At 37.9% G+C, this 9831-nt stretch overlaps 1 non-coding gene across 1 annotated transcript; it reads right to left on the bottom strand.

The window, feature by feature from the left end:
• Positions 1 to 2887: 2887 nt before the first annotated feature.
• Positions 2888 to 2959, bottom strand: TRNAA-UGC (transfer RNA alanine (anticodon UGC)). Its single transcript has one exon. It is a non-coding gene; the product is annotated as a tRNA-Ala (tRNA).
• Between the last annotated feature and the right edge of the window lie 6872 nt (positions 2960 to 9831).

Here is a 9831-nt window from a genome sequence, read left to right as displayed (position 1 = left end):
GGAAACAGTGGAAACAGTGTCAGACGTTATTTTTCTGGGCTCCAAAATCACTACAGATGGTGACTGCAGCCATGAAATTAAAAGACGCTTACTCCTTAGAAGGAAAGTTATGACCAACCTAGATAGCATATTGAAAAGCAGAGACATTACTTTGCCAACAAAGGTTCGTCTAGTCAAGGCTATGGTTTTTCCAGTGGTCATGTATGGATGTGAGAGTTGAACTGTGAAGAAGGCTGAGTGCTGAAGAATTGATGCTTTTGAACTGTGGTGTTGGAGAAGACTCTTGAGAGTACCTTGGACTGCAAGGAGAGCCAACCAGTCCATTCTGAAGGAGATCAGCCCTGGGGTTTCTTTGGAAGGAATGATGCTGAAGCTGAAACTCCAGTACTTTGGCCACCTCATGCGAAGAGTTGACTCATTGGAAAAAACTGTGATGCTGGGAGGGATGGGGGGCAGGAGGAGAAGGGGACGACAGAGGATGAGATGGCTGGATGGCATCACTGACTCGATGGCCATGAGTCTGAGTGAACTCTGGGAGTTGGTGATAGACAGGGAGGCCTGGCGTGCTGTGATTCATGGGGTCGCAAAGAGTCGGACATGACTGAGCGACTGATCTTTTCTCTGGTTCAAAACTTGGATCGGTTGCTGTCCATCTCACATATTGGCCCTTTAGCTTAGCTCTTGGATTTGTTTCTGAGCTCTGTGAGGAGAAGACCTGTAAGCAGACACAGGAGGGGAAATTCACATAAGAATGGATATCTGTGCATCATAGGGATGGACCTGAGAGTCTAGGGAAACCAAGATGGCTTAGGATCTCAGACCAGGTTACAAAGAGAAGGCAGCTGGATAGAGAGAATAACACTGAAATCTGCAGTTGGCCTCTTGTAGTATTCAGCTGAACACTAATAAGTTGATATGTATTAGGAAACTATCTAAGGCTGGAGAAAGAATCACGTGGATTACAGATAACAATGCACTGGACAAATGGTACAGGTCATCCTTCTGTCAAGGAAAATGGTGACCCATGCGAATACAGATCTGCACAAAGGAACAAGGGGCTCTGAAAACGATGATTCCAGCAGTCAATATATAAAGACTTTACAATTACTGTTCAAATCTTTTTAAAATATAATTGCTTAAACAAGAATATTCAAAATGAGTGGAGTTTTCTGCTAGAGAAAGCAGTTATTAAGGACACTTTGCTTTTCTTTAAAGTTTTTATTGGAATTTGTTGGTTTACACTGTTGTGTTAGTTTTAGGTATACAGCAAAGTGGATCAGTTTTAAATATACATATATCCACTCCTTTTTAAGATTCTTTTCCCATAAAGGACATTACAGAGTAGAGTTCTCTGCACTATTGCTTGTAAGAGGGTAGTTCTGAGAAACTGGAGGGCTTATGGATGATAAAAGTAGATGTCTTTATAGTAAGAGGGGCTATTGACATTGACACTGACGTCGCTCAGTCCTGTCCGACTCTTTGCAACCCCATGGACTGTAGCCTACAAGGCTCCTCAGTCCATGGAATTTTCCAGGCAAAAGTACTGGAGTGGGTTGCCATTAAGTTTGCTCCTGACAAAGTAGGACTGTGGTCTCTGTCAAAGGGTTCTGAATCTTCCACTTCAACCTTGAAACATGTCCTGAGAGCTCTTTTAAACTCCTTCCTTGGACAGCTTTGGAAAACTGGGAATACTTCACTAATGTAAAGTAGCTTTTAGCTGTTCTCCCATAAGAGATCTTGGAGAACGATGTTTATAAAGGACATTTTCTTAGGTGTCCTTATGGTGAACTCAATGACTTATGACTTATGAATGCTTATTCAAATAAATTTGATAGAGATATATAGCCTCAGAAAAGAATAGATAAGAAATCAGGAAAATGGAATTTCAAATCTATTTGAAATCTAATGACTGACATAAAAATGGTATCAAGTTTTTCATTCAAGCAAATGTTTATTTTATGAAATCAATAACGTTTAAAAATCTTTTTAAAAAAAGAGGAGGAAAGAGTAGGAGGAAAAAGACGAAATCAAACTAAAATCACAAAACAGAGTTTTAAGAGAGTAAGAGAGTTTTCATAATAGTACCCCCTGAGTATTGTTTCAATCATATATTCAATTTATGAGCTTGCTTTTCAATTAGAAACCTTTTCAATGAGAAATCAAACTATTTCTATTTCTTTCCTTATTTCTTGATTTGCCCTGAGAGTGTAGAGGACAATTTCACAACAGTTCTGTAAGAAAAGCAGTTTTAGAAATGTTCAACTTTTATTTCTGAGATTAATTTGGAGTTTATCAGTTTCAAGATCATACGAGTAGTACTGTATCCTGTATCATGGGCATGTGAATTGCTGCAAGAGTGTGGTAGCGATTGAGGCTGGGCGGATAATCAGAGTCAATGCACATAATCAGAGTCAGTGCCCAGAGGCATGTGAACACTTGATTGTGCGGTTTCACAGTTCACTCTTCGGCATTGGCACCAATGTGCCAAATGACCTGGAAGTAAAATCATAAGTGTACTGCACCTTTCTGTAGCAGTGCTTTTACTCAAAATCTGGTGGGATGAAGTGTTACATACAAAAAGTTTAAAAGGTTAATATTATAACAAATATGGTTCTTCTGTGGAGCATGATATTTTTGGTAACATTAAGGTGTAAGTACCGTGGATCTGGCAGCAGATGGTAAGGACGTGTCATGGTAGCTGTTTGCTCTTTTCTCCTTTTTACAATATTTTTGAGAAAGGTAATTTGAAAGTCTAGATTGAAGGGAAATGATCAAAATTTGTTTCTTTTTTATAAGAAGAGGATAATATTTGTTGTACTGCTTAGCTTCAAGGGCATTATCGTGTTGAAAAATTTTAGCTGTGAGAGAACTGAGAGAAAAGGACAGATGGAGGTGCTAGGAATTGAACCCAGGGCCTTGTGCATGCAAAGCACATGCTCTACCACTGAGCTACACCCCCTATTTCTGTAAGAGGTTGTTAAGCAGCACTTTGTAAGCAATAACAGGATTCTTGAACTATAAGGGAAAACAAAGCAGCAAACATGGTAAGATCAGAAGAAAAATATTCTGGAGGATAATGAACAATCTTCAGGTTCAGGGAACAACGCCAGTGTTTTCTATTAGATTCCTCTGTTGTCACCTAGGACTTCCCTGGTGGCTCAGATGCTAAAGCATCTGTCTACAATGCAGGAGACCCAGGTTCAATCCCTAGGTTGGGAAGATCCCCTGGAGAAGGAAATGGCAATCCACTCCAGTACTATTGCCTGGAAATCCAACTGCTTCTCTTGCTATAGGCTTCCGAGGTGTTAGACTCCTACGCAGGTGTTTTGGTTACTTTTCAGAGTTTAAATATTAATTCTCTCTTGAGTATCTTCCTTTGGTTTCTTAGAGCTTCTCCTTCAACTACTACTTTCTGTCCAAGAGACAGACAGTTTCCCATTTCAACTGCTGAGCCTCACCTACCAAGCTCACCTGCTAGCTAACAACAAACAAATGAAAAAACACCCAGCTAAACACTACTGTCTCAATCACTTCTGGAAAACATGCTCCAATCGCAGACTTGTCAAATCTTTGCTTCTATCATGGTCTTCAAATTAGACTTTATCTCATGAGCTGTTTTATGTCTGTACAACTTTTATCCTCCTGCTATATCATAGCAACAAATGACCAAATTTACAAAGCAAATAGTTTAAAAAGAATCCTCTGTTTCCTGCATTGGCAGGTAGATTCTTTACTAGAATATATACTTGGGAATATACAACTTGAGAAGTTGGGATATACTTGGAAAACTATATCACTTGGGAAGCCCCTATTCTCTCCTGTTCTTTTTTTCCAAACTGTCCTTTCCCCTCCCCTATGCTTGGGGGATTTTCTGATTTTTGTCACCATAGTATGGTTTTGCCTTTTTAAAACTTCACAGAAATAGAACCATTAGAACATGTACTCCTTCATGCCTGGCTTCTTTGGTGTATTAAAGATTCTTACCCATTGTTGGGTTTATCAGTAATCCATTTCTTTTTTATTATTTAGAAATATTCTACTGAATCATAATCTATTTGTCCATTCACCTCTTGTGAGTAATTGAGTTTCTTTTATAGTCTTTGGATACTAAGTATGATGCTGTTATGAACATTCTTGTACAATGTTCATAGAGACAAATCTTTTCACTGGAACTGAGTAAATAACTAGTAATGGACTGTCTGAATCAAAAGGCAGGTGTATGTTGAATTTTATAAAGAAGGCCCAGTAGTTTTCCAAACTGTTTTACATTTCTACACAACAATATGTGAAAGACCTATTATTCCATATCCTTGTCAATACTTAGAACTGTCATTTACACATATTTTAGAATTGCACATATTTAAGATGTAAAATTGATGTTCTGACGCATGTTAACTATGATATTATCACCACGATCAAGATAATGAGCATATTCTTCATCCCACAGTTTCCTTGTGCCCTTTTGTAAGCCCACCTTGCCCCTCTCCTTCCCCTCCCAACACTTGAAATTATTGATCTGCATTCTGTCACTAAGCATTAGTGTGCATCTTATAGACTTTTGAACTGTAGGATCATACAGTAGTTATTGTTTTTTGTTTGGCTTTTTTCACACAACATAATTGTTCTGAGATTGGCCTATATAGTTGCTTGTACCAATATTTTCTTCCTTCTGCTTGAGGAGAACTATCCCATTGTATATACTACATATAAAACACCTCTGTAAGTCCATTCACCACTATTTCCCTTATAAATGAAACTAGCATGAGTATTCACACATAATTCTTCCTAGGATGAGCACTTTACTTTTTTTCTGTGTAAATATGTGGAAGTGGAATGACAGAGTAATATGATGTTTTATCTCTAAATTTTTAATAACAGTTTCTTACATTCCAAAGCAATTTTCCCATTTTACATTCCCACCAGAATCTTTTTTGAAATTCAATTGACAGCATATGGTTTGAGTCTATTTCTGGATACTCTATTATAGTCCACGGATCTAACTTCCCTTATTTAAGTGAGTACCACATGTTTTTAATTACTATAGTTTTAAAATAAGCCTTTTAAAAGGAATGTATAAAAGATATATGTATACCTATGGATGATTCATATTGAGATTTGACAGAAAGCAACAAAATTCTGCAAAGCAATTATCCTTCAATTAAAAGATAAATTAAAAAATAAGCCTTAAATTTATGTAGTTTAAGTTCTTCAACTTCATTCTTCTTCACAATTGTTTTGGCTACTAAAGATCCTCTGTATTTCTGTGTGAATTTACAACAGGATTGGCAATGTATACAAGAAGCCTGATTATATGTTAACTAGTTTAGTTCAGTTAAGACTCTCAGTCGTGTCCGACTCTTTACGATGCCACTGACTGCAGCATGCCAGGCTTCCCTGTCCATCACCAACTCTGAGAGCTTGCTCAACTCATTTTCATCGAGTTGGTGATGCCATCCAACCATGTCATTCTCTGTCGTCCCCTTCTCCTCCTGCCTTCAATCATTCCCAGCATCAGAGTCTTTTCCAAGGAGTCACTTCTTCGCATCAGGTGGCCGAAGTATTGGAGTTTCAGCTTCAGCATCAGTCCTTTCAATAAATATTCAGGTCTGATTTCCTTTAGGATTGAAAGATTTGAACTCCTTGCAGTCCAAGGGACTCTTAAGTGTCTTCTCCAACACCACAGTTCAAAAGCATCAATTCTTCGGTGCTCAGCTTCCTTTACAGTCCAACTCTCACATCCACACATAACTACTGGAAAAACCATAGCTTTGACTAGACGGACCTTTGTTGGCAAAGTAATGTCTCTGCCTTTTAATATGCTTTCTAGGTTGGTCATAACTTTTCTTCCAAGGAGCAAGGGTCTTTTAATTTCCTGGCTGCAGTTACCATCTGCAGTGATTTTGGAGCCCCCAAATAAAGTCTGTCATTGTTTCCATTGTTTGTCCATATATTTGCCATGAAGTGATGGGACCAGATGCCATGATCTGAGTTTTCTGAATGTTGAGTTTTAAGCCAGATTTTTCATTCTCCTCTTTCACTTTCATCAAGAGACTCTTTAGTTCTCTTCACTTTCTGTCATAAGGGTGGTGTCATCTGAGGTTACTGATATTTCTCCTGGCAATCTTGATTCCAGCTTGTACTTCATCCAGCCCAGCATTTCGTATGATGTACTCTGCATGTAATTTAAATAAGCAAGGTGACAATATACAGCCTTGGTGTACTCCTTTCTCAGTTTGGAACCAGTCTGTTGTTCCATGTCCAGTTCTAACTGTTGCTTCCTGAACTGCATACAGATTTCTTAAGAGGCAGGTCAGGTGGTCTGGTATTCCCATCTCTTTCAGAATTTTCCAGTTTGTTGTGATCCACACAGTCAAAGGCTTTAGTGTAGTCAATGAAGCAGATGTTTTTCTGGAACTCTTATGCTTTTTCAATGACCCAATGGATGTTGGCAATTTGATCTCTGGTTTCTCTGCCTTTTCTAAATTCAGTTTGAACTTCTGGAAGTTGATGTTTCACATACTGTTGACACCTGGCTTGGAGAATTTTGAGCATTACTTGACTAGCGTGTGAGATGAGTGCAATTGTGCAGTAGTTTGAGCATTCTTTTGCATTTCCTTTCTTTGGGATTGGAATGAAAACTGCCCTTTTCCAGTCCTGTGGCCACTGCTGAGTTTTCCAAATTTGCTGACATATTGAGTGAAGCACTTTCACAGCATCATCTTCCAGGATTTGGAATAGCTCAACTGGAATTCCATTACCTCCACTAGCTTTGTTCATAGTGATGCTTCCTAAGGCCCACTTGACTTCACATTCCAGGATGTCAGACACTAGGTGTGTGATCACATCATCATGATTATCTGGGTCATGAAGATCTTTTTGTACAGTTCTTCTGTGTGTTCTTGCCACTTCTTCTTATATCTTCTGCTTCCTTTAGGTCCTTACCATTTCTGTCCTTTATTGTTAACTAAGATTATGTTTAATCTGAGCTTCCTGGTGGCTCAGCAGTAAAGTATCTACCTGCAGTGCAGAAGATGAGAGTTCAGTCCCTGGGTCAGGAAGATTCCCTGGAGAAGTGAATGGCTACCCACTCCAGTATTCTTGCCTGGAGAAGTCCGTGGACAGAGGAGCCTGGTGGGCTACGATGCATGTGATTACAAAGAGTTGGACACAACTGAGCAGACTAACACTTTCACTTCACTTTCAACGGCATGATATAAAGCATCTTTCATGTGATTGTTTGCCATCTGTGTATATTCTTTGGTGTAGTGTAAGCTTTCTTGCCCATTTTAAAGTCAGATGTGTTCTTATAGTTGAGTTTTAAGACTGCACACGTTAGGTAACAATCTTTTAGCAGACGTGTCTTTTTAAACATTTTCTCCTATTCAGTCTCTAATTTGTCTTATTCACTTGATAACAATTTTTGAACTTTGTATTTTTTTTTAATTTTGAGAGGCAATTGATCTTATGTCCTTATGGCTTAAAATTTGAGACATTTGGATATTTTCTAGGATTTTTTATCATGTCATCTATAAACAGATAGATTTACTGCGTACTTTTTCTTTCCTCCTTTCCTCCTTTCTGTCCTTCCTTTCCTCCTCTCTTCCTTCTTTTCTTTATTTTTCTTCTTTCCTTCCTCTCTCCAACCATCCTTCATTCCTTCTTTTATTTTCCTTTCTTGCTTTCTTTCTTTTCTTCTTCACTGGCTAACACTGCCATACAATTTCTAATACAAATTATGAGCACAAATACATATTCTTGCCTTGAGCTTATCTTAGGTGGAAAACAGTTTTCTGTGTTAAGTATGATATTATCTGTAGGTTTATGGTAAATATCCTTTACCATGTTAAGGGAGGTCTTTTTTATTTTTAGTTTTTGGAGAATTTTTATAGATGAATGTTGGATATTATCAAATTCTCTTCCCTCACAAACTTAGATGGTAATATTTTTCTGCTAATGTGGCAAATTACATTGATTGAATATTGATAAACTAAACTTTCATTTTTGAGTCAAACCCCACTTATAATACTATCCTTTTCTTATATTTCTGTATTTGTTTTATGAACATTTTGTTAACAATTTTTATAGTTAGATTTTTGATTATTGAATATGGCTATAGTTTTTTTTTTCCCCTACAATATCTTTGTCTAATTTGGTGTCAGGATTATGCTAGCATCATAGAATGAGTTGGATAGTACTGCTCTTGTTCAATGTTTTCAACAGTTTATATAGAATTAGTAATTCTTCCTTAAATCATTGGTATAATTCACAAGTGAAACCAAATGAATCTGCAGTTTTCTTGCAGGTCATGTTCTTAATGGTAATTTAATTTATTTACAGATATGGAACTTTTAAAGTTATCTATTTCTTTATGAGTTAGCTCTGTAGCTTTCAAGGAATTAGTAAATTTCATTAACTCATCTAATTTATTGACATAAAACATTTCATAAAGTTTGTTATTATGTTTTTAACCAAAGGAGAATCTGCATTGTCATCCTGATGATTACTGATATTTGTATCTGTCCTCTCTCTCCTGATCAGTCTTGTTAGAAGTCAATCAACTACATTGGACTCCTTAAGAAACTAGCTTTTGGTTTCATCAAATTTCTCTGTTTTTTTTTTTTTTTAATTCCATTCTAATTTTTATTATTTCTACTGTTTTGCTGGCTTTGGATATAATTTATACATACTTTCCAATGATGAAATGACTCTCTTTTAATCAGTTTTAACATTATAAATCTTTTTTTTTATTATTTTACTTTGAACTTCTGTGTGCCTTGATATGGGGGTGGATTTATTCTGGGATACATATAACTGACTTTTCCTCTCTACAATCTGATAACCTCTGCATTTTAATTGAAGGATTTAGATAGTTTATGAATTTGATATTGTTTGGTCTCTAAGTCATGTCTGACTCTTTGCCACCCCATGAACAATAGCACACCAGGCTTCCCTGTCCTTTGCTATCTCCTGGAGCTTGTTCAAACTCATGTCCATTGAGTCAGTGATGCCATCCAACCATCTCATCCTCTGTTGCCCTCTTCTCCTCCTACCCTCAATCTTTCCCAGCAACAGGGTCTTTTCCAACGAGTTGGCTCTTTGAATCAGGTGGCCAAAGTATTAGAGCTTCAGCTTCAGCATCAGGATTGATTTCCTTTCAGATTGACTAGTTTGATCTACATGCTGTTCAAGAGACTCTCAAGAGTCTTCCCCAGCACCACAGTTTGAAACCATTAGTTCTTCAGTGCTCAGCCTTCTTTATGGTCCAACTCTTACATCCATACCTGACTATTGTAAAAACCATAGCTTTGACTGTATGCAACTTTGTCAGCAAAGTTATGTCTCTGCTTTTTAATACACTGTAAGAACAGAAATTAATTCCAGAAGTTAATCAGAAGTTAATTCAGGCTCTGGCAGTGAAGAGCACATAGCAGTGTGGGGTCCAGGGATCTGGATTCACACAGCACCAGAGAACCATAAACATGGCCCTAGAGAATTAGTGACAGACACCAGGTATTTGCTGACTGTCCTTCTGCAGGTGGTCCATTTGGTTGGTGGCTAGTGAATGGCCCAGGGCCTACAGTGCTAATTGTCACCAGAACAACATCAGGGGATAGAGGGTGAATTTGCTCCTGAGAGGAACAAAGCAGAAATATTGGGGACTTTAAAGTTTTAACTTAAACAAAAGAACAAGCCACAGCAGAGAATAATGGCTTGCCACATCCAAGGAGTGGTGGCTGTGTGGGTGCAGGAGGGCCGAGAGGAACTACTCCACATTCAAGGTCAGAAGGGGCGGCCGTGAGGAGATACCCCTCGTCCAAGGTAAGGAGCAGT

The sequence above is a fragment of the Bos indicus genome, chromosome 9, assembly GCF_029378745.1.
Source record: "Bos indicus isolate NIAB-ARS_2022 breed Sahiwal x Tharparkar chromosome 9, NIAB-ARS_B.indTharparkar_mat_pri_1.0, whole genome shotgun sequence".
Classification (NCBI taxonomy): Eukaryota; Metazoa; Chordata; class Mammalia; order Artiodactyla; family Bovidae; genus Bos; species Bos indicus.
This window is presented reverse-complemented; position numbering and strand designations above follow the sequence as displayed.